Source organism: Dryobates pubescens, chromosome 17 (genome assembly GCF_014839835.1).
Source record: "Dryobates pubescens isolate bDryPub1 chromosome 17, bDryPub1.pri, whole genome shotgun sequence".
Classification (NCBI taxonomy): Eukaryota; Metazoa; Chordata; class Aves; order Piciformes; family Picidae; genus Dryobates; species Dryobates pubescens.
In genome coordinates, this window is record NC_071628.1 from 73139 (window position 1) to 98208 (window position 25070).

The window sequence follows — 25070 nt, forward strand, 5'->3', positions numbered from 1 at the left end:
GGAGATTGAGCTTCATGAAGGTAATGAGGAATGACATTTTGTCAGAGGACAGACAGGTAAGACAAGAGAAGAGCATTATCTGGGCAGGGAAGGTGATGCATGGGGCTCAGCGTGAGACAAAAATACATGACTGATGTGACAAGGAGTCTGTAAGGGCAGTGGGGGAGGCAGTGAGGTATGACCACTGTGGTCTAATTTTAGTAGTAATGTTTGCTGAGGAAGAGGGCCGAGAGGTCAAAGGAGAGGGTAAAGGCTGCAGTTTGGGTTTGTGAGGGTTAAGAGGGTTTGGAATAGGAGAGAGATACATAGAATACATAGAATAAACCAGGTTGGAAGAGACCTTCAAGATCATCGCGTCCAACCCATCAACCAATCCAACACCACCCAAACAACTAACCCATGGCACCAAGATATCAGATCTGCACCCAAGTCCTGACCTACCTTACTTCAGAACCATGCATTTCAAAGAGGGAAAACTCAACAGCACCAAGCTGTTTTTTAGTGACTTCTGAACTCAGACTGGTGAAAGTTTCTTGTAGAAATCAAGAGCTGCCTTGTATGTAGCAGTAGGTGTTGTACCAGTTATTTGATTCTGGATCTGGCTGACTTTCTGCTGGCCATCATTTGCAAGGGGAAGGCTGTATGATTTGTGCTCACACATGCATGCCTTCTCAGGCTATAGAGACTGCTTGAGACTGACCTAGTTTGTGTGAGCACATGGTTTATGTGTCCCTTGGTTAGCTGGATGACTTGACCTAATGCCTAAGCTGAGTGTTCCTGAAATGAGGAATTTGGTAGTGTCATGCAGACTCTAAGGAAGCTTCAGTCATGAATCCAGCAAACACAAGTATTGCTTTCCTCCTCTTGCTGTCTCCTTGAAGTGTAGTGGCTCATTTAGAAATGAGTTGAGTTTAGGGAGCCATTAGGATTAGTTGTTACCTTGAGGACACATCAGGAAAGGCTAATCCTTCATTGCATGACAGGGCAAAGAACTCTAATAAAAATACCTCATCACCCCAATTTCTTAATTAAAGGCACTCAGAGGTTGCTTGAGGATTTGAATTTGTTCTGTTGAGCAGTAATGAGGATAGGCAGAGGGAAGGAAATCTGAGGCCAGGAGCTTTCAAACGTATTTTTCTCTTTGGAACTGATGGGAAACCTATCTCTGTTCTGCAGGATACACCTTGCTTTACAGCTGCTGGAGCTGTGAGGCTTAATTCTTGGAGAAAATGATTTTGTGCTGTGATCAGAGCTGTGCACTTTGCTGCCTCCTGTAGCTGAGTCCCACCTGACTGGACACTTTGGAAGAACATAGTTAAATTCCATACTTGATCAATACACATCCCAGTAATACCTGTGTGGTCAGTGATCTCCCATGGGTTAATTATGTCTGACCAAACTTTGAGTTGGCAAGTTTCCTTTTCCATTTTGTGTAGTGCTTATCTCTGTGTATAAAAGATGAGGGCAGAAGAATAAACCACTTCATGACTACTTGTGTATAAACAGAATCTCTGTGAAATGTCCCATGTGACTAGACAGTAGAAAAAGAAAACAACAAAACTGTCTTTCTCAGCAGAAGTGGACGTAAAGCATCTGCAGCTGGGGCTCTCAGTGTAGAAGTTTTTAGCTGAGCTGTCTGTAGAGGGTAACTGTGGCCTGGATGTTTGGGGAGTGGGGCGTAATTGTGTAGATTTGGAGAGAATATTTTCTTTTCTTCTCTCAGTATGTTAGAGCCAAGTTCTGAGCACAGCTTAAAACACGTGCAGTCTGGAGGTGTCAGAGCCTGTAAGCATGGGAGAGAAAAGCCAGATTTGTTTGGTGGTGGGAAACAGAAATGGAGTGCTGATGTGGGGAAGGGGCTTAATATAAACTACCTGAGGTCACTGAAGGGGTGGTAGAAGCACATTCAGCCTGAGTGCTTTCAGTGCCAGCTGTATTATACCTGGAGTATGGTGTTTGGAGAAATATTTGGATTTTTTAAATAAAACCAGTTGAGTTATTAGTCAGGAAACAAAAAGCAGATGGGTATGATGGATTTTGATGCAGTATCTGTTAATTTTATAGAACAATTTAGTGTAAAATATAATTTTCTTCTGAATGTTGAGGGAATGAACACCGGTAATTACTCAGAGGTACTTTACTGGTTATAGTAAGGAACAGTGTGTAGCACTGACCACCTCTGCCAATGGCTCTTTTGCTTCGCAGTTCCCAGCTCTTAGAGTAACTGTCCTTGATGGAATTTGGGACCCCCAAAGTTCTGACCAGTGTGCTGCTGTGTTTCCTTTTTTTCTTTTTTGTAATAGCTTGCAGCTGCAGTTTCTAGTAACAACTGTCTGCTCGTGCACTGCACCCAAGTGCACTTGACGTGTGATTAAGGAGCTTGGCGTTTTAGGCTGTGGTGGGAGAGCCATTGGTTCATGGATGGATAAGGAAAGATGCATGATGACAACCTGACACCCACAGCAGACAGGCAGCAGTTTAGCTGGGGGGCTCTGCACTGTGGTCTGAGGGCTCTGAGGATGGTGTGGATATGTTATCTGACTGCACAGAGGATTAATTGTCCAGGATTTGTCTAATTTCATTTCCTGTGGATGCTTCCTGACTGAGGAGCTGCTGCTGGTGTTTTGTACTCCCAAACCATCTGGATTTGGAGCAGAGAACTTTGCTGGACTGTTGCACCATCTTTAATGATCCTTAAAATGCTTAAAACATTGTAGCACTAATTTCCTGTGTTAAAAGCTTATCTGGACTCCTGATGGTGTGAATTTTCGTGGTTGTCAGCTGGAAACCTGTTAAAGTCTTGCCAGCAATCCTGATTGCCTGAAGAGTGGGGATTATCTTCCTGTGTGCCTGGACCAAAATGACCTTCATGTGTTGCAGAGAAGTTGGGAACATAATTGGAAGGCTTTGGGGAACTAAGTGGTGATGTTTTCTTATATCCTGAAGTATCAGCTGAAAGTGTATTTGGGGGTTCTTGCAGGCTTGGAAGTCAAGTTCTGGTTATCTTTGGTTAGTTTCTTACATAAAAGTGACTTTCTGCTGGTGTCCTCTGTGAAAGCAAGTTGGTTGTAAGTGGTTCTTTGAGAGGTCTTTTGAGCAAGTTTAAAGTGCTATTACAGTAATTAAGCAAAAGTTATGACCTAATTTTATCAGAGGGGATTCTTGAGAACCAGTTGAACTTTGTGCCACTTGCAGTTTGTGTGGTAACAATGACTTCAGCAAAGGAGTCAAAGCCTTCGTAGAACTGAAATTGCTCTCGGGGACCCAAAGTGCTTATCCATTTATACTTTGTTTATCCCTTTATACTTTGTGCATGCTGCAGTGTTGTACCCTGATGTGAAGTACTGCTGGTGAGAGGAAAGCTACCACAGTGAGCTCTCTCTTTCCACAGTTGCTCTGCTTCAGGAGAAGCTTTGCAGTCTGCTGGTGCCGTGTCACCTCTGCTGCTGGCAGTGACCTGCTCCCTGGACTGCAGTGTAGGTGAAGCTCCAGCAATCAGCTTCTGTGCTTGGTGGTCCGATGTCCTGGGAGCATTGTTGGGTTAGAGCAAAAGCCTTCGTTTAGCATCTTTTCTGGTTTATAGGTGAGAGCACAGGAAGAGAGCCCTAAAAGTTTATGCACAGTTGTGAAATGAGGCTCCCAGAGCTTTAGAGTCATTAGCTTAGAAAGAGGTTTAGGAAAAGGCATGACATGCTCTTGTGTAATGAAGAGAGCACAGGTAGGGTCATGCCTACTGACTCTAAGCTCCATCCCAGTCTCTGGTTTTAATCTATTCTACTAAATGGTTTTAGGGAGCCTCAGCTGAGTGCTATATTTTTGCTCTTGGAAGCAGTCTTCAGAAGTGTCACAATTGAGCACAGGTTCTTAGACAGAGGCTAGGGTTAGTAGTGAAATAAATGGGAATCCATAGTTTGGACTCATCTGGCAGTCCATTAGAAAGCAAAAAAGGGTATTAGAAAGCTGCTTGCAGTTCCAGAAGTGCTAATGCCATCTTCTTCCAGCTGCAAAGAAAAGCTTGTTATCGGAGAAATGAAGGCAGGCAGCTGTTGTCAGAAATCTCCTCTGTCTCTGAGTTGCCCCAGCCTTTCTGAGCAGGCAGCCAGCATTTGGATGCTGCAGCTTTGCCCAGTGCCCCTTGGCCATGCTCAGACCCTGTGTGGATGTGCTTCCTGAAAGGCAAGCACAAGTTTGCTCACGAAAGCTTGTTGCCTGCTGTGTTCATGGCTGCCACTTCAGATTGGTGTCACTGGTTGCAGAAGCGCTCTAAGAATAGCAGCGGAATATTAACGAAGACTCCTCTGCTCGCTCGCCTTCAATGGGTGCAATTACTTGGCAGTAACTTCTCTAAACCTTATTTGAATTAAAGCTACATGTTTTGGCTGGTTGTGTCACCACTATATTGGTGAGGAACGCAGGAAAGAGTGGTAGTTTGCATTAACTGAGCTGCCTTAATCCTTTGTAACCATACTTCTTGATACGTGTTACTGTCGTAGAGAGAAAGCATTTGCCCAAGGGTCAGCCGAGTTCAGTCCTCAGAATCTCTGTGTGAGGGCAGTGCTCATTGTCATCAGTAAGGACTGAGAAAGTTCTTAGTGAGTGGGTGTTGAGAATTAATATTGTGTAATTTTGCCTGACTACTCAATGGGAAACCTTAGGAAATCTTAGGTCTGACGTTTTTGTAACTCGTTTTTCCTTCAGTCCCCCCCAGTGCCTGGGCGCAGAGTGGGTTAAATGCACGAGCCAGGGTTTTTAATGGTTTCATACAGCCTTCAGACCAGATGCTTGACTAGAAACAGTCTTCTCCAACTAGAGTGACCCCAGTATGTACACCTCACTTCATTGTCCACATCAGCAAAACTACTGTTCCCTTGCGTGTGTTCCCTTTGCTGTCCTGACAGGAGAGATTTGTTTAACCTTATCACAGATCATTTGTCACGGAACCTTACCCTTACCTCATCTTGTTTGTTTAACCGTACCACAGGTTACTTGACTGACGTACTTGGTTCTCTATCCTTCTTCTATTGAAGACACTTCCTAACTTCTTGGGCCAAGGGGAACTTTGTATAAACCCCCCCAGCTACTGGCAACTGAGAGACAATAGCAGATTTAATCTTCATAAAGCAGCAGGGCTTTGGCTTCCCTGGGAATGTTTGTGAGCTATGTCTTTCCCAAGTTTTGAACAGAGCAATTTTCTTTGGTTTTCTCAATTAATAATTCTGCACCCCCCCCAATGCTGCCCTTCTCCAGCTCCTTGGAGTTGAACTATGTGTGCAGTAGTCACTCTCAGCTTTTTGCAGTTGCACTTTGCCTTGCTGGGTTTTACTAGGCCCAGCTGGAAGCCGCCTCTTATCCTGTGGAATAATAGTGTAGCCAAATCCTGAACTTCCCAGTGGCAGCATCACTGCTGCGTGTGCTTGTCCCCAGGAGAAGCCATCCACGTGGTTTCTTACCTTTTCTAGGCCAAAAATAACACCATAGCTTCTGCAGCCTTAAAGAATTAGCCTAATTTCAGAACAGGAAGATAGGCTGTAGATGAAAAGGATATTTCAAAATACATGCAGTAGGAGCTGAGTGCCTAAGCATTAGGATGAAAGACCTTTGTCTGCAGCTCTGGATGGTGAATCAGAGTATTTTTGATGATCTTTGCATGGACTGTACCGCAGGGGCAAGTGTCTGCTGAGTTGCAGATCTGCTCTGATTTAAATCAAGCAGTGCAGTTCTGATATGGGAACTGCAAGCAAGGAAGATGGAAGGTGGGGGCAATGTCATCTTCCTTCTGGTTGTAATCTGGCTCCACCAGATCCCTGGCATGGCTCTGCAGAAGCGAGCGAATGATGCCTCCAGCCCACGGTGCCTGCCTTGTGCCATCTGCCCTGGTGGTTCCTGGTGCAGAGGCAACGTGAAATGTGTAACCCTGTTTATTCTGCTAGGTGGTCAGGGCTGTCTCCCTTACAGAAAATGCCTTGTTTCTCTCCAGCCAGCACAAAGGCTCTTTTATAGCTGCTTGGCTATACATCTGTTGAGGTGCCTCAGACTGTTAGCACTGGTTACTGTTTGAGGTATGCAGGCTCTGAGGCTGTCATGTACAGTGATAGGTTGTTTAGATGTTGCCTCCCTTTCCTTTTGAGGATAGAGAGCTGTGCTGTGGCCTGCCCTGAACAAAGCTGGTATTAGCTATGGGATGGAGCAGCAATCTGGAGATTCTCCCTTTAAAAGCAGAACTGGAATCCTTCTTTTTCACACTTGGAAGTCTCTGAATTTGACAATGTGACTGCAGGACAATCAATCTTTCTCTAGGGAAAGGTGTGTTGAATTTCTGCTTCAGAGAGAGACCTGGCTTGAAAGATAGTGTGTGCACCAGCACAGAGGGAAGGGGCGCTTACTAACTGGAAAAATAAACTTTAATAAAGTTTTTGAACTGTTTTGCAGCCTCTATATTAATTTTCCCATCCCCTCCCGCCCTCCTCTGATGTTTTTTTTCCTCCTGCACATGTCCTCATGCTCGTTTCACAGAGACCTTGCTGAAACCAGTCCTGCTCAGAAATGCAGCTTTTGAAATGTAGGGGAGTGAGAGCTGGCTCTTTCAGCTGACAAAATCCTGGTGAGTTCTGAATCTCTGATGTTTGTCTCCTTTGACTTTCAGACATCTTAAGGTTTGCCATCTCCTGACCCCTGTGTTTAGTTTTCTGTGCTTTTTGGTTGGGTTTTTTTTAAGCCCCCCAAAGCTATCTGACAGCTCTTCAGTTCCATTCCCAAATAACATTCTGACACAGTCGCTGCTGGCTGCTCAACTCAGAGTAGAGCTGCTGTGGACAAAACTGTTCTCAAATTACCATGAGGTGGGTCTCATGGCATAACAGAAGAGCATGAGAGGGATACGCCCTGTGTCATGTTAAGCTCTTTTGCTTCAGCATTGATGTTATCTTTTGCCCCATATCTGCTAGCATGGGCAAGTAGCAAAACCTGGCAGCTGAGTGTGGCAAAAGGTGACTTGGGGCACGTCCATGGTATGTTCCACCACTGAGTCCCTGTCCCTTGAGAGCAGCAGCACTGCCTGGCTCAAGCCCTGGCACCAGTGTCCAGCTCTGGCTTTTGAACATCTGCCTGTACTTGCTCTCCTCTCTGGGGAGTATTTCTTGTCAAGGATCTGTTTAAACTTTGAAGATGCATTTAGACTTTTTGTGGCCTCTTTCACAAGAGGGTGAGAAGTTTTACTTTTCAACTTAATTGTAGGCCAGTTGTCATTCTCAAGCGAGCTTGAAGAAGCATGGTTTTGACCTTGCTCACAGGGAAGCCTGGAGGAGCCCGATTTCCCAGTTCATTGAGGGAGCTGTTACCTCGGGTCTAGGATTTTGTGCTTCAGCATCAAAGGGCTTTGCAAACCTTTCCCATGCTCCTTCCACTCTGTAACAACAACTCGGCCCCAGGGCACAAGGTTATCCTCAGGGCACAGGAGGAAGTACAGCCAGGGCAAGGTGTAGAGTGTAAGAGGTCCCAACTCTGTGTCCTGCAGCCAAACCACACCTTCCCTCTCCTCTTTCACCAGTCACTTCAATTAACATTCCACTGTCAGGGCTGGAGTGAGGTGAGGCAGGACCAGGCTTGTTCTCGGAGGGGAAAGGAGCACCAAATTTTCTGCTGGCATGGGTGTCCTTCCAGAGCTGGCTTGGGAAGTGTCCCCTCCCCTCTAGTTAGGTGCAGAAAAGTCACAGCTAGAAATTGCAAAAAGAATCAGTATGGTCTGTTTCAGTTTCAGAGGGCATCAAAGAGTGGACAGATGGAAGCAAAGACTCCTCCAGAAACAAACCTGTGGCTCTCCATCAGCCTTTCTGAGCCAAGGCTCAGAGCACTCACTGAAGAGGATTTCCTCCTAAAGCTGGGGGGAGCCGAGCTAGCAGGGGAGCAGATGAGACTCTGCAGGCACAGGGGAGCAAAGCAGAGGAATGGGGGAAGAACCTCCTGAAGGTGAAAGGTGACAAAAGGAAGAGAGCCAGAGTGGAACCCAGGAGGTCTTTCTAGTGTGGTTGGAGTCCAAGTAATTTCAAATATTCTAAACAGAGGTCCCGTGAGTAGAAATATGAGGGAACCAAATTCCTTTGGCATTTGCAATATCAGGCTGGCTAAAGTAACTGCTCTTGTGCAACGCTCTGCTCAGTGGTTACGGAGCAGATGTTGCTCCTTTTGTAACTGCTGTTCTAAGTGAGCCAGTTTTTTGCTGTGAAGGAGAGTCCAGATGCCTGTGCAAAGCAGGGACCTGTTTTACAGGTGCTTACCTTTTGGAGGGTTTTACAGTAATAAAAGTTGAGGTCAGAAGTGCTGAGAGTGCAGGAGAATCAGTCACTTGCAGTTGCTGAAGAAACTGTGTCCTTAAAGAGTGTGAGGACAATGTGAACCTTAAACTTAAAAAAAAAGAAGTAAGTAAACAGTAAGAAGTTACAAGGTGCAAGATAAGGACCACCCTGCTGTTTTCCCTGGTCTTGCTGTGACACAACTCTAATGCTTGAAAGTGGAAGGCATATCTGATGAGCTGCAATGATCTTATTTTGTCTGGGCATAGAACTCCCCTATGTCAGGCTGCCCTGGGCAAGGAGTACCACCTGCCAAGAAAGCAGTGCACTCTGAGATGTGCCAGCAGAGACATCCAGCTCTGAAGTGACAAGTGTGATGCTGCTGGGATTTGTCCTGCTGTGTCACCTCAGTGAAGTCTAAGTGGAAACACTCCTGCCCCTGACTGATGGCCAGCACCAAACAGCCTGCACTGTAGCTGGTAGAATTTCATGCTTAGTTACCAGTGAAACATCAACTCTTCATCCAAAAGCAAGGTTGGAAAGTGACTTCTGAGAGTATGCTTTCTTCCTGTCTGAGCAGAGAGTAAGTGAAGAACAGTGGCTTGGATTTTGTTTTCTTTGTAGCCCACATAACGTCACCGGTTGTCTTTGTCTGTGCCTCTCTCTGTGTGACGGGACAAAAAAGCCGTGTCCAGTTTGGGCTTGGTGCCGGTGTTATCAATATGATGATTATATACAGAAGAAAGGAGCTGCAGTGGTTATTGTGGTGCCTCGATAGTAAATAATAGCAAAACTGTGCCTGTTTCTTCATGTTCTGGTTCATCTGCCCTGGTTGCCACACACTGGAAGGCATTCCTTGTCATGTGGCTCTGTGTGCTCTTGCTCTCTGTGCTTAGCTAAAGAGAATGTTGACAGCCTTGTGTGTGCTGGTATGGAACAGAATCACACTGCTCCTGAGCATTCCCACTTGGACAATGCTGTCACAGGTTTGGGTTTTTAATTCTGAAGTCCTCAAGTGTTTGGTAGAGTTGCTGCAGCCCTTCCTACATCAACCTTTGGGGACAGAAGCATAGCTATAACTTTGAAACTCGGAAATATCCCTACAGACTCAGTCCTGCATCTCACACCAGACAATAATGAGCATTGAAAACTAAACTGAGTCCATTGATATGTTGATGATCAGTACTTTTTTCTTTCTGATTAGCATTCAACCTGTGTCTCCTATAACTTTCAAACAAACCATGGGATTGTCTGTTCTTCTCAGATGCAGTTGCCTAGTGGATTTGAGCTCGACCTGCCAGAGAAGCTGCTGGCACTGAATCCTGTTAGGGCAGTTACTATGTTGGCCCATGGTGCTGGGGTTATATATATTATCCAATTTGGGTTGTTTTTCATTCCCTAAGAGTGGTCTTGGGCTGAAGGTGACAGACTAGAGCAGAGGAGGTTCCTTCTCTGATCCACTGTGGCATTCAGTCTGTACTCTTGTAAGGGCTGCTGCATGCCTTTTAGGAGTCCGTGTGTTGTGCAGAAAGGGCAGAGGCTGTCTGCTGCAGCCTTTGCCTTGGAAAGCTCATGTGCCAAGAGAGGCACAGAAAGTGGCAGAATGCCCCACAGTACCATAAGCCGCATTAAGTGAGCAAGAGTAGTAGGTGCAGTTATTTTTAATGCTGTCTTAGATCGAACTGAATTCAGTTTACACAAGCGACTTGATAAAGAGAGAACTTGTCTCAGGAGAGCTTGCTGGCTGCCCTCTTGGTCAAGCTGGCTCTCGTCTGCCCCATTTGCCTTGTCATCTCTGACATCTGCTGCTGTGGAGTGGCCAAGGGATCAAGGATGGGTTCTGTGTTGGAGCTCTGCTGAAGGTGAGCCCAGGCTTACTGGATACCCCAGCCACTAAAGGAGCAGGTGGTAGACCATCAGGCTCTCAGAGATGTGGAATAAACTCTCCTGTGGTTCTTGGACATAAGGTGGTCTTTGAGTTCTCATAGCATTGGGAAGGCTGGCACCTTCTGCCCCGTGCCTTTGCTGTAAGTTGCCAGCTTTTGGCAGTTGTCTTTTAGTCTTTGATAGTGGGGACTCAAATGTCATGGTTAAGCAGACTGGGAGGGCAAACCTGGGCATAAGGCACAGCAGATGTCACAGCTGATGTCAGAGCAACCTCTTGAAAAGGCAAGAGGAAGGACCCATGTCAGGTGGCCATGCACACCTTCCCTCCTTCCTCCCTGCCACATTGGTTGAATGTCAAAGCTGAGAGGTCTGCTTGTCTTGCTGGGATAGGCTGGGAAGTAGAAACAGGAAATTCATGAGATCTGAAGGGGAATGAAAGCATCAGGGCATGCAGAGAGTGTTGGGGCACACTCACCTGTAGGCTGTACATCTCAAAATAGAACTGCCACTGCACAGGGCTAAATCCCTGCTTGCCCAGACGACAGCAAATTTAGCAGTCATGGTTGGGAAAGATGATGGATCACTCTGTCTTCTCTTTGTGGGGAAAAGCTGGAATGATTAGGCATTTGCACATGTGGGATGGATGGACCTCTGCTCCCTGAAGGATGCACTGCAGTCAGCAGTAGGAAGGTGCTCATGCAGCGGTTCTCCCTGGGAGCTGTTGGAAACTGGAGCCATCAGGAGGAGCAGGGAAATGAGCAGGGTGAGGGGTGAAACAAGATGTGAGGCTCATCCAGGCTTAATTTCTGGCTCTGCAATGAAGATGACCTTGCTGGCTTGCAATATTATTTCATTATAACTGAATGAAACACCTAGGGACTGGCTGCAACAGAGTGGTTGCAGGAAGGCAGCTCTGACTTTGTGGGGGAAGAGTAAAGAGAGGGAAGTGGCTCTGGCTTCCCAGTCCTCTCCACTGGCATAGTACAGGATGTGAGCTTTTTTCTTTTTGTTAAAAGAAAAGGAAAAAGATTTCTAGGAAATGCAAGATGAAGTGGTCTTTGTTTGGACGGGCCTCACAACCCCCTCTCAAGCAAACACTTTATCATGCCGGTTAGGCTGTGATGCACCCAGTTGCAGGCTTGTTACTCGGTGTAGCTGCTGCTGCCTTTGTAGCCAGAGAAAACCAGACAGTGAACTTGCTTGAAACACTTTAATGCTAAATTTGCTGTTAAAGCCCTTTTGAGGGAAATCCTTGTGGCAGAAGGCTTTTGCATTTATTGACTGGTCTATTCTTTTTCTACCCAGGTATCTCAAGTAATTCCAAAAGTAAAGAATCAGGCCCAGGTAAATTTGTATTTAATGAGATAACATTATAACAAAAGAAAATGTTCCAGCTATGTAGAAATGGCTTAGAAATGGCTTTTGCAGTCATAAAATGGAGTGAAGTTGTTTGCTGGGGTTTTTTTACTATTTGCATTCTTTCTCCCAACCCCAGCAAAACCTTGCTGAATATGTCTGGACAATGAATGTTCTTCTGCAGGGATGAAGACAAGCTTGAAGTTTATACTTGCTCTGTGAAGTATTGGCACTCAGATAAAGCTCCTTTATACACATTTCCTGCATTATGGCAATTGTTTAAGGAAGACTTAACGTCGCATAAGCAAGGCTCTAACTTAAGTTGTGCTTCCTTCTTAAAACATCAGTGTCACTTAAAGCCCTTAGCACCTTCCTCAGGATTGCTGCCAGCCCCTCCCCAGGCTGGCGTCTGAGGTATCCGTGAGCTCAGTTCTTGCTGTTGAGCTTGGGATCTGCCTGTCATACCTCTGATCAAGATCATAGGCTTTATGTCCTCCCCAAGCTGGCTATTGAACTACTTTGCTACAGCAAAGGCTTCCACTTTCTGACTCACTAAAGAAGCCTCTCAGTTGAGAACTTCTGCCAAGCACAGACTCAACGCACGGCCTTGTGTCCACAGCTGTCCCCCCACTTACTGGCCCAAGACACTGCTCTTTGTCCCTCTAGTTGCCTTTTTTTTAAAAATCTTGGTTTTCTCCTATTGTTTGGGGTCTTTGCCTTCTTTTACAGATAGATTTTGGCCAGTGCTTTTAAAGTTGTCCAGACTTCCATCTCTACCAGATGAGGCTAACCACTGAAGCTGTCTTGCTTTTAGTGCTATTCAGGATGTATCTGTGTCTTTTTTTTTTTTCCCTATCCTTTTTTTTTCTTCCCTTCTTCAGTCAAGTCTACAAAGAATACTCTGTCTTATGTGCTTTATATGTATGATTTCTTCTTAAAGGACGACTCATTTCCTCAACTTTAGAGGTATTTTCTTAAATCTGTCACTTCCTGTCTCTTTCTTGGCTGTCTGATTTGCCAGTTCTTACATTTTTTGGTAACTGTTCAGCTCATTAACTTCTCAAGTCCTTTGGGAATTGTGTGTTGCCCAGGCGAGGTGAAACTCGGTTTTTATTCTCTGGCAAGAAATATTTGATGATTAATTTAATTGCTAAATTGGCTTGTAAGCAGCAGCAGGCTTGGAAAACTGAAGGGCAATTAATCATGCCCGCTTAACAGAAGGGACTTGCAAATGTGGAGGCTGCACTAAAGACGTCAGTGAAAACCGAGTTGCACAGTAGCTAACAAGCTTTTAGTATTTTATCACACTTCCTTTTGATTTCTTGCTGGCTTTCACTGCTTTTTGCCTGCTTAAGGAACAGACCCTTCTCTCCCAAGAAGAGAGCAAAGCCTTCTCGTCTCTGGAGAATAGTAACCAGCTCTAAGGGTGAAGCCTCTGGGCTTTGGAGTGAACATCAGAAGATTCATATACCAGCACAAAATGCAGACACAGGGACACCCGTGAGCAGAAGCACGTGGCTCCTTGTGTTGCCTCCTGAAACTCAAAATGTGCTGCACAGCCTCTTTGTAGGCTTGGAGAATTCAGGTGTGCCATGAGCTGCTACACAAATGAGCAGGAAGAAAAGCTTGGATTCACTTTGTTTGTCCTTGGTGCTCATGGACTGTACCAAGGCCCTTGTCCTTCCCCTCTCCTGCTGCAAAAGGTCTGGTTGTGCTCTCTGGTTCTTTGTGCAAAACCAGCCTCATACTCATCAAAGTTTTTCTTGAATCTTAGGCAGATACATCTCAACTAATTTTCAACTGTATTTAGTGTATAAAGAATAGGAGAATAGTTCTGGTATAGTAAAGAGCTCAGTTTGAATCAGCAAGTGCTGTATCAGATAGCATTTCAGATGGTTGGTTTTTTTAATGTATTTATCCTTAAACAGAGATGTGTTACAAGAGCTACTGCAAAATAAGACCTGTTGTAAAGCTGAATTTTCCTCTGATGTAAATGGGTGTAACTTAATCAGGTAGCAAGGTTATGTTGATTTACATCAGCTGAAAAGTAGGCTTGTGAATATTGTCTGTGGATGCATACAAGTACTACAGGGAAATAGTGAGGTCTAAAGGATGGTTTTGTTCAGCATTTTATTAAAGCAAATTGAATGCCTTTTGAAAAAGCTTTAGCCTGCACAGCTACACATCTTAGACTAGGCTCAACTTCACGGGACTCCAAAGACATCGTTACAGCTTACCCAAAATTTCTGTTCTGTCCATGAGCTTGGCATGACATCAGAGCTCAGTGCCTTGGGCTTTTGCAGGGCTAGGCTCTTCCGTTATGGAGCTGAGAATCTCCCTTTGAAATGCATAAAGCCCTTCATAAATGTCTTACTGAGTTATCCCAAGGTTTTGCCAGCTGCCTTGTAAACCCTGGAAGTCCGTCATGTGGTTTCACTGCATCAAGGGGATGAACCAAGATGAAATATATGAACTGTTCCTGTGACCTTTTTTCCCCAGCACTGTGAGCTTCTCTGTCTCATCAGAAATGTAAGTGAAGGCTTTAACCAGCTCGGTGTCACATTTGGTTTCCTCCCCTGTATTTAAGGTATGAGACTCGCCCCAGAGCTTTCCCTCCCCTGGATGGGTTTGTGTCACTGCTGCTGTTTAAACTGTTTGTGACATTGGTGTGGTAAAGAGCACTGCTCTTCAAAAACGGTACTGCTGCTCTGCATCCTGGAGTCATCTTCTCCCATGTACCCATTTGTCCATTTTCAGTCTTTCCCTGTAACCAGATGACTTCTGTGCTGCTTTCTCTTTGGTTGTAGTGGATTTACATTGCTTCACCACAGTTCTTTGAATTGAGAAGTGGCACTCAGTTTGCTCCAACCTCTTTTCCTCCTCTTGTTGCCACATGGAGGCTCTTAGCAGCTCATTTAACAGCCTTCAACCTCCACTCTCCACCTGTTAATATTTTTCTTTTGGATTCTTCCTGTCCCCTGGAGCATTGCCCCTTACTAATTGAGAGCTGCTGCTAAGTAGGGCAAACATTGTAAAGGGCAGTGTTTCCATGAAGAGCCTCTTTAATTGCTGGCGGGAGAAGGTTTTATCTGTAGTGTTTCCTTTCCCCTTTCCCTGGTGCAGGTTCAATATTGCCCTTCCTGTGGTACCTGAAAACACTTTCATGAAAGTTAGTGCTTTGTGGTTGAAGGTAGTGATTAATGAAGCTTCATGGCATAGGATTATTTTTGGTATTAGGAAAAGAAATGGGTGTCTGAATGTGTGTGTTCCCTAATATCAACTGAAGCTTATGCAAGCACTTCTGAGATGTTGGCCATTGTCTTTCTTTGCTTTGAGAGAAAAGATTACTTGGAGGCAATGTACCAAAGGGACCCTCCTACACTAGGAGGTAACCAGAAATGCCAACTCAGAGGCTTTAATTCTTACCTGGCCCCTGGAATTTGGCAGATTTTGCAAGCAGTATTCTGCATGATTGCCCAACCCCAGTGCCAAGCTGAGTGTGTGCTGAGTGTGTACTGGTTTTCACCAGCAGATCTTGCATTCTTCTGTTCTTTCCCTGTGTCCTGGGAATATGAACTCTCAGCTGAAAGTTAGTTGAATTCTCAGTTTATATATGGGGCTGGATTGATTTTAATTTGAAATGTCCTGTTTCTCTCCTTTTTTCCTCTCTAAATCTTCCCTGTCCTTTACAACACTCCAAAGGGCACTGCAGTAGAAAGGAACACCTGAATAATGCATCTTGAATCCAAAAGCTTTTTAAAGTTCAGTTAATACCCTTTCTTAAGAAATTTGGCCTGAGGCTAGATGTGTGCAGGTGGGAAAGATAAAGAGACACATCTGCTTCTTCTACTAGTGTCTAATGGTTTAAGAACTTACTGGGATGTTCATTTTTCTGGTGATCAATAATAGTGATGAATTGGGGTTTCTGGCTGTTAGAGTTTTTGCCAGGTGTGTGTTTCTTCTTCCTCCTGTAGGAAACCTTTCCAGGTCTTGAATAGTCATAGAGCTGGTTAAACTGTGCCTAACCCGCAGTGCTGGGGTTTGACCCTTGCAATTAGTCAGAAAACCCCAGCTGATGTCTGCATGGACAAGGTGGGTGTGGGAAGATGGCACTTTCCACTTTCTGGCTTGGTCCTGCCAGAGGAAAAGCCATCTTCTTGCACCTATTACCAACTCACTTGCCTCTTGTGTAAGAGTGACTTCAGACAGCAGGTTAAGGCACTCTGTATTAGCAGACACGTGTGAGGAGTGCAGTGAGTATCTGGTGTCTCAGAGAAAAGGTTTGGTAGGTGTGACACCAAGTGATTCATTTTCAGCCAGATCAGCTTCATGTGCCAGTGCTAAGAGAAGGAAGATGGGGTCCTTCCAGCAGCATCATCTATGTCTTAAATAAGCTCAGCCTGCACCCACCCCAACTGAGCAAACTTTCGCCACTGCTGGGCTTATCTCAGTGAGTGATGGACCTGACCTGCTGAACCAATCTCACTAGAAAACTACATACCCCTTCACAGTATCACAGTATCGCCAAGGTTGGAAGAGACCTCGAGGATCACCGAGTCCAACCTGTCACCACAAACCTCATGACTAGACCATGGCACCAAGTGCCATGTCCAATCTCCTCTTGAAGACCTTGAGGGATGGTGACTCCACCACCTCCCTGGGCAGCCCATTCCAATGACAAATGACGCTCTCAGTGAAGAACTTTCTCCTCACCTCGAGCCTAAACTTCCCCTGGCACAGCTTGAGACTGTGTCCCCTTGTTCTGGTGCTGGTTGCCTGGGAAAGAGACCAACCCCCTCCTGTCTACAGCCACCTTTCAGGTAGTTGTAGAGGGCAATGAGGTCTCCCCTGAGCCTCCTCTTCTCCAGGCTAAACAATCCCAGCTCCCTCAGCCTCTCCTCACAGGGCTGTGCTCAAGGCCTCTCCCCAGCCTTGTTGCCCTTCTCTGGACGCCTTCAAGTGTCTCGATGTCCTTCTTAAACTGAGGGGCCCAGAACTGGACACAGTACTTGAGGTGCAGCCTAACCAATGCAGAGTACAGGGCACAATGACTTCCCTGCTCCTGCTGGCCACACTATTCCTAATGCAGGCCAGAACTGCAAGGCCCCGGCTCCCTGACCTTTTCAGATGTTCAGAAAGTGATTTCTTTGGTATGAATCTCTGTCAATATTTAGTTTGAAACCACCCTGCTGAAATTTAATGAAGCGCTTGACAGAGGCAAGGCTTTTGTGATTTGAGCACTCCTGTAGCAGTTAATTAATTTTCCAAGAATTATGTAGACACTTGAATGTCACTTATTTCAGAAGGTAAGGAATATATCTTCATGGACTCTTTTCTACCACTGACACCATTCAAATCATCTTCCCTGGACTTCAAAGCTGTAAGCATTTCTGGGGAAGTGAAGCTGGTGTTCATTCCAGCCATGAACTGCTCATTCTGTTTGTGTTGCGGGGTTTTTCTGTTCCTTGTGTGGAATTGGTGTCATGGAAGTGAATATTCCTTTGAAGGCTTTTTTTTCTTTTTATTCTGAAAAACTGTTTAGGAAAGTGGAGAGCTTAGGAGTTGTTTCCTAGAAATACGTTGTAGTAATGATTTTCATAGATGGAACGATATTTTTATAGCATTGACTTGATGTTTTCTTTTTCCTTTGCCTGCAACCTTTAAAATAAACAGTGTGACTTTGCCTTACGAACAGGTAAATAGCAAAAGACCCCAAACCCACATTTTACTAATATATTCAGTCCCACAGGCTTTTTGAAATGCTGGACTTTTAGGGACAGAATGAAGTTATTCCTTGTTCTTAATCCTTTTTTCTCATCAGGATTGATTCCCAAAACAAAATCAGACATCAAAAAGGGATTGATTTTTTTTTCTTTCCCCTAGCAGTGATTTGCCTTTTCTGTATCTTAAGCACAAAGATAAGCATGTTTATGCTTGAACATGACAACACTGTGGAAAGTAATTGTTGATCTGATTAGCCCTGTTGAGGGGAGCTTACCTTCCTCTGCTCTATGGGTGTTCATCTGCCCCGGGCAGCAGAGGCAGAGCTACCAAAGCTTCTGCCTCGTTCCCAGTCTGTGGCTACTCAGAGGATCGAACAAGTTTGGACAGCAGACACACGGCAGGCCTGCAGTAGTCCCTTCTGCATGTCAGACTTTGACAAGTTTGTGTGTTTCAGGAAGCTGGAAGTAATAAAGGCAGAGCAGAAGAGACTCCTTAATATCTTTAGCAAGACCTCTGTGCTCTTTTTTTAATATTGACTGACTATTTTGTTGTTGCCTTGGCTGAGGACAGGCTGAGAGAGTTGGGGTGACGAGAAGGCTCTGAGGAGACCTTACTGTGGCCTTCCAGTATCTGAAGGGGGCTACAAGAAAGCTGGGGAGGGATGTTTTAGGGTGTCAGGTAATGACAGGACTGGGGGCAGTGGATCCAAGCTAGAGGTGGGGAGAGTTAGATTAGACATTAGGAAGAAGTTCTTCATTCTGAGGGTGGTGAGACACTGGCACAGGTTGCCCAGGGAGGTGGTGGAAGCCTCATCCCTGGAGGTTTTTGCAGCCAGGCTGGATGTGGCTCTGAGCAACCTGCTCTAGTGTGAGGAGTCCCTGCCCTTGGAACTGGATGATCCTTGAGGTCCCTTCCAACCCTGACAATTCTGACTTTTATTTTTTTCATGAAAAAATAGTATTTTTATTGCCACCTTTTTTTCTTTTAATCCAGGCATTCAGGAAACCTGAAACTGAAATTGGCTAGATAGAACTGAGAAGCAGACAACTGGAATTTCTCTCTCAGGAAGCAAATATTCAGTTAAATCAGTAAATACCCCTATGACAGTTTAACCCTAAACCAGAGCATGAAGTCTTATGCAACAAAAGAAAAGTCCACAATGTTAGGGAGGACTCTAAGAAGCCTGGTGTAACTGCTGGTGATAAGGACACACCAACACACTGCTCATTTCATAAGTGTTTCCTAGCTGTAAGCTGTAGTGGGCAAAAGCTTCACTTTTCACTGCTTCAAACTCTGAGAAAATGGACCCCGGTGGGGTGGTGTCTTCCCTCTGTCCTTCATTTTTGCCACAGCTCAAATGCAAAGTTTGGGGCAATAGCCTGTGATACTCTGTCTCTGTTGGGTCAAGCTTAGGAAGATCACAGGCTCACAGGATGTTAGGGGTTGGAAGGCACCTCTGGAGTTCAAGTCCAACCGCCTGCCAGAGCAGGACCATAGAATCCAGCACAGGTCACACAGGAACACATCCAGACAGGGCTGGAAAGGCTCCAGAGAAGGAGACTCCACAACCTCTCTGGGCAGCCTGCTCCAGGGCTCTGTGACCCTCACAGTGCAGAAGTTCTTCCTTATGTTGAGGTGGAGCCTCCTGTGCTGCAGTTTCCCTCCATTGCTCCTTGTCGTGTCACAGAGCACAAGTGAGCAAAGGCTGTCCCTGTCCCTTCCTTCCTGACCCCCAGCCCTCAGATACTGATAGACATTGATCAGAACCCCTCTCAGTCTTGTCTCCAACAGCATTGTGGATGGGGTGTGTGCTTAACGTAGCCTGCGAGACCCCTGCGTGAAAGGATGGAGTATGATGGAAGGATCTGTATTTTCTTGGTCAGATTTCAGTTTCTTAGCAGCCTGTAGCCCCATTTCTTCTGTAGGCCCTTTTGAGATGGATGTGTTTGATTTGTCAGCACCACTGCCCTATGATGCAGAGATATTATCTCAGCTTTTGCTCTCCATTCTGCCTGTACTTGCCTGTTCTCTGTCACTTTACTTTTGCTTTGTTGAGTTTGGAGGTCAGAGAGAGGTCTGGTTTGGATTTTTTTCTTGTTTCATAATTACCAATCCTGATAGGTTCTCATCTGGGGCAAGACAGAGCCTTTAGTCATCCCAAAACTATAAATTATAAACAGAATGGTCATTAGCATGCAGATTTTGAGCAAATCTTTCTGGGAATAGCATTGGACGAGGTGATCAGGGCCAGTGCTGGTTGCCTGATGAGTGTGAAGTTCTCACAGCTGTCTGGCAGAGCTGTCTGGTTCTTGCATATCCTTCTTGTACAGTTGGGTTTCAGTCCATGGTGATTCTCCCCCTGTACACTGCACTGGTTAGGCCACACCTTGAGTCCTGTGTCCAGTTCTGGGCCTCTCAGTTTAGGAAGGAGGTTGATTTGCTGGAGCGAGTCCAGAGCAGGGCAAAAAAGCTGGGGAGGGGTCTGGAGCACAGCCCTGTGAGGAGAGGTTGAGGGAGCTGGGGCTGCTTAACCTGGAGAAGAGGAGACTCAGAAGTGACCTTATTGCTGTTGACAACTACTTGAAGGGAGGTTGTAGCCAGATGGAGGTTGGTCTCTTCTCCCAGGCAACCAGCACCAGAACAAGAGGACACAGTCTCAAGCTGTGCCAGGGGAGGTTTAGGCTGGAGGTTAGGAGGAAGTTCTACACAGAGGGAGTGACTGGCTGTTGGAATGGGCTGCCCAGGGAGGTGGTGGACTCACCATCACTGGAGGTGGTCAGGAGGAGACTTGATAGGGTGCTTGGTTGCATGGTTTAGTTGGTTGGGTGGTGTTGGATGATAGGCTGGACTCGATGATCTTGAAGGTCTCTTCCAACCTGGTCTATTCTATTCAGTATCTTTTAACAAGTTGTTGTTGGTTTTGTTGGTTTGGGTTTTTAATTTCCTTACTTTGTAAATGGTTTTATTTTGATTTCACCTTTTTCTGACTCCAGCACATGATCTCAATCCTGCTTACATGACAATTAAATGGGATTCAGGTTGGATGTTAGGAAAAAGTTCTATACAGAGAGAGTGATTGCCCATTGGAATGGGCTGCCTGGGGAGGTGGTGGAGTCGCCATCACTGGAGGTTTTCAGGAGGAGACTTGATGGGGTGCTTGGTGCCATGGGTGCTTGGTGCTGTGGGTTTGGCTGGTGTTGGAATGGTTGATGGGTTGGACGCGATGATCTTGAAGGTCTCTTCCAACCTGGTTTATTCTATGTATTCTGTGTAAACAGGCTTTTTCTTTCTGGCAATGGCTATGTCTGATTCCTGCTCTCCATGGGCAGGGAGAGGATGCCTGGTTCGAGATGGCTCTGCCCAATCTATTATACCACTTTCAGTTGGCTTATTAGATGCATGGGAGAACAATTTGTTACACCTGTCCAACTTCTGTTTCCAATTTCTGGTTTATGGAATGGACACTTCCCAAAAGTCACACAGGAAGAATAGAATAGAATTAACCAGGTTGGAAAAGACCTTTGAGATCATCAAGTCCAACCTATCACCCAACAGCATCTGATCAACTCAACCATGGCACCAAGTGCCTCATCCAGGCTCTTCCTAAACACCTCCAGTGATGGTGACTCCACCACCTCCCTGGGCAGCCCATTCCAATGGGCAATCTCTCTCTCTGTATAGAACTTCCTCCTAACCTCCAGCCTAAACCTCCCCTGGCACAGCTTGAGACTGTGTCCTCTTGTTCTGGTGCTGGTTGTCTGGGAGAAGAGACCAACCCCCACCTGGCTACAACCTCCCTTCAGGGAGTCGTAGAGAGCAAGAAGGTTTCCCCTGAGCCTTCTCTTCTCCAGGCTAAGCAACCCCAGCTCCCTCAGCCCCTCCTCACAGGGCTGTGCTCCAGACCCCTCCCCAGCTCTGTTGCCCTTCTCTGGACTTGTTCCAGCAAGTCAACCTCCTTCCTAAACTGAGGGGCCCAGAACTGGACACAGGACTCAAGGTGTGGCCTAACCAGTGCAGTGTACAGGGGCAGAATGACCTCCCTGCTCCTGCTGGCCCCACTGTTCCTGATGCAGGCCAGGATGCCATTGGCCATCTTAGCTGCCTGGGCACACTGCAGGCTCATGTTCAGCCCACCATCAACCAGCACCCCCAGGTCCCTCTCTGCCTGGCTGCTCTCCAGCCACTCTGACCCCAGCCTGTAGCTCTGCATGGGGTGGTTGTGGCCAATGTGCAGAACCCGGCACTTGGATGTGTTAAATCTCATGCCCTTGGCCTCTGCCCATCTGCCCAGCCTGTCCAGGTCCCTCTGCAGAGCCTCTCTACCCTCCAGCAGATCAACTCCTGCCCCCAGCTTGGTGTCGTCAGCAAATTTACTGATGATGGACTCAATGCCCTCGTCCAGATCATCAATAAAGATGTTAAAGAGCATGGGGCCCAGCACTGATCCTTGGGGCACACCACTGGTGCCTGGCTGCCAGCTGGATGTGGCACCATTCACCACCACTCTCTGGGCTCAGCCTCCAGCCAGTTCCTCACCCAATTCAGTGTGCTCCCATCCAAGCCATGGGCTGACAGCTTGGCCAGGAGTTTGCTGTGGGGGATGGTGTCAAAGGCCTTGCTGAAGTCCAGGCTGACTACATCCACAGCCTGCCCCACATCCACCAGGCAGTCGCTTGAGCATAGAAGGAGATCAGGTTGGTGAGGCAGGACCTGCCCTTCTTAAACCCGTGCTGGCTGGGCCTGAGCCCTTGGCCATCCTCTAAGTGCTGTGTGATTGCACTCAGGATGACCTGTTCCATAATCTTTCCTGGCACTGAGGTCAGGCTGACAGGTCTGGAATTCCCTGGCTCATCCAACCGCCCCTGCTTGTGGATGGGCACCACGATGGCATCTTCCAGTCATGTGGGACCTCTCCAGTGAGCCAGGACTGATGAAAAATGATGGAGAGTGGCTTGGCAGCTCATCTGCCAGCTCTCTCAGCACCCTGCCAAACCTGGCCTGGAACCTCTTTTTGACAAGGGACCTTGCAGCTTCCTTTTCCTCTTTGTGAGGGGTTGTTCATCAAACGTTGAAGCTGCTAATTTCAATTCAGCACAGATCTGCATGCTGCAGAAATTTCAGATTATTCCAGACGCTTGTCAAGAAAAAAACCCAAAACTTTGGAAACAGACATGTGCAGAGATCCCTGCAGGGTGTGTGTTTAAAGACTTTGCTCTTAATAACAGCCCAGAAGACCTCAGGCCTCTATTTAAGGGTTTTTTTACTAAGGACTACAGCAAAAAATATATATAATATAATTTAATACAACATTAAAATAGTAGTCAAATGCAAAGTCGGCCTCTTCTATTTAAGGTACTAGATTGGCCTGTAGGTTCTCATATTTGGACTTGGGTTTTGGTTCCTGTTTTTTAAGGGAGGAGTGGGTGAAGCTGGTGTTTAAAATAGCTCCTTCTTTTACTTCAGACTGTCTTCACCTGGTACGGACTCCCAGGGTTGCTAGCTCACACTCTTCAGGCCCTTCTGCAGGGTGTATACTGGTGGTATACACCAGCACAGAGGTGTTAAGAGTCATGCCTGCCGCAGCCTGGCCTTTCTGCAGGGACTGGAGGGCTGTGCTCCTGCTGGCTGGCTCTGTGTGGCACACAGTTGGGCTGGGTGCCTGAGTGGCCGCGTAACGCTGGGCAGCCTCTCTGCTCTGGGCTTGGATGCAGCCACAGCTGTTTGGCAGGGAGATCAAACTGTCTTCTGAGAACTGCATGGGTGTGAGAGCAGACACAAGGATGGGCGCAGTTCTGGGTTTCCTTTTCTGTCCCTCAGCCATAGCTTGCCGTGGGCTCTGCTCCTTCATCTGAGAAGCTGCAGAAGCCAGTTGTCACGGTGCTGATGATGTTTTCTCTTCTTGCTGCTTGAGCTATCCAAGCTTGCCTCGCTGTTGGAGAGGCTATTCTGACAGTACCATCACTTATTTTCTTTGTGCCAGGGGACCAGATTCTGGGAGTAATTGTCTAGGAGGGTGTATCTGGATGTCTACAAGTATGCCTTTGGTGGTGATGGCCATAGTGTAACACGTATCAAACCATTAAAAGTGACCTTCGGTCACTTGTGAGCTTCAAGTGTCTAACAGTGTCCCTAGTACAGCCACCAGCAGTCCTTACTGGCCATCAGATTACAGCAATTCAGATGTCTCCAGTGATCAGCCAGCTATTTGCTTTCAAAACTTGATGGTGCCTTACAGAGTGGCCTTATTCAGAAAGCCAGGTGGCCAGCTGAGATTTCACTGCCTTGAGCCCACCTTGTGGTCCTGGAGCATTTGCTATGGGAGGGGCACATGGCCAGCATCTGCTCCCACATGCTGCAGTCCCCAGGTGCAGCAAGGAAATTCCAAAGCTACTGTACACTGAGGTTGTGTTTCTTCCAACACAATTCCAAGTGACTTTCTGTGCATTCCCTCCTTGGGAACCATGGCATGTTGCAGTGTGTTGTGCGTGCAGCAACAAGCTCTTGTAAGCATTGCTTTCCCCCAGCCCAACCCACCTACAGGCTGCAAAAGAAAGGTTCTTTCTGTGGAGCTTTCAAAGAGAACATCTGGAGGAACCTGCATCTCCTTGGTGCTCACTGAGCAGTGAGTGGTTGACAGTCCAGAAGGTTCACAGCCTGAGGCTTGGGACACCTCTAGTCTAGCGTGTGCTGGTAAAGGACATCAGAGCTGGCGTTATCTTGCGGGACAAGGAAGCAAAGCTTGGTGACAGATAACATTGTACACTTCCCATACTTGGATTTAAATCTTCTCCTTGTATAAAGAAGGGATTTGCAAACCTTTTGTTCTATTCAAATACGCTGTCCAAAGGTGTGCTTATTGTTTAATGAAGTAATGTTGAAGCCTTGACAGTTTAAGGAGACAAATGAAGTGATGTTTAGAGCAGGAGCCAAGTTTTCTAACCCTCTTTTAAACATTATTTAGTCTGAATGGGGAGATTTTCAGGCCAACAGCCCTTCTTCAGACTGGAAAAGAAGACTTAGATGCCAAAAGCTTGCCAGTCTCTTTGCCCTCCCAGCTTCTCAGGCTCCTTGTTTGTATCTGTTGGTCTAATAAAAGGAATTACATCTCCTGAAAAATGTTTCCTTGCTAAACATTTAAGTGCTGGTTTGGATTTGTCAAAGCTGTCTAGGCGAATTAGGCAGGTTTCCCTAACACTGCTGAGCGGCCTTTAAATCATGAAGATGCATTTGGAAATGCAGCCCGGCTCTTCTGAAGTGGATCATGAAGTAGCATGGCCAATGCACGAGCCTTGAATGTTTCAGTTGTTGGAAACTCCTCTCATTTTGAAGTCTAGGTCATGCCTGTTCAAGCAGATACTTGCTTTGCTTTTCTTCCTTTTAATGCAGCTGGGCTTTTCAGTTACTGGAGCTTCTGCTGCATCATCATCTAGTATTACCTGCAGCTCTTATGCACTTCTGCAGAAATCTTTGCTTTATTTAGTGCTACATCCACCAAACTCCACAAACTCTTTATTTTAGATAGCTGCATATTCCTGTCGTTCGGAAGCACTGAAACACACTCTGGGCAGGAGCTCCTAGTGCAATGCAGCACCAGTTACTCTCTGGCTTTACATGGTGGCATGCCCTGATTAACATTTGCTGCCAGCAGACTTGATACACCTCCAGAAGATACACACCAATAAAATAGGTCTCAAAAGACTACAGGCACATTGCAAGGGATGCGAGCCTCCAACAGGCCTGTGGTGCCCTGGCTGTCACTGGTGGGGAGAAGGGCTGTGCTGGGGAGCAGGGATCCTCTCCTTCTGAACACACAGG

General features: G+C 46.4%; 1 protein-coding gene across 2 annotated transcripts in view; it reads left to right on the top strand.

Annotated features, from left to right (window-relative positions):
* The window catches only part of CHSY1 (chondroitin sulfate synthase 1), an 85909-nt gene that overhangs the window by 20429 nt on the left and 40410 nt on the right, over positions 1 to 25070 (top strand). The gene's annotated exons all lie outside the window — the stretch shown is intronic.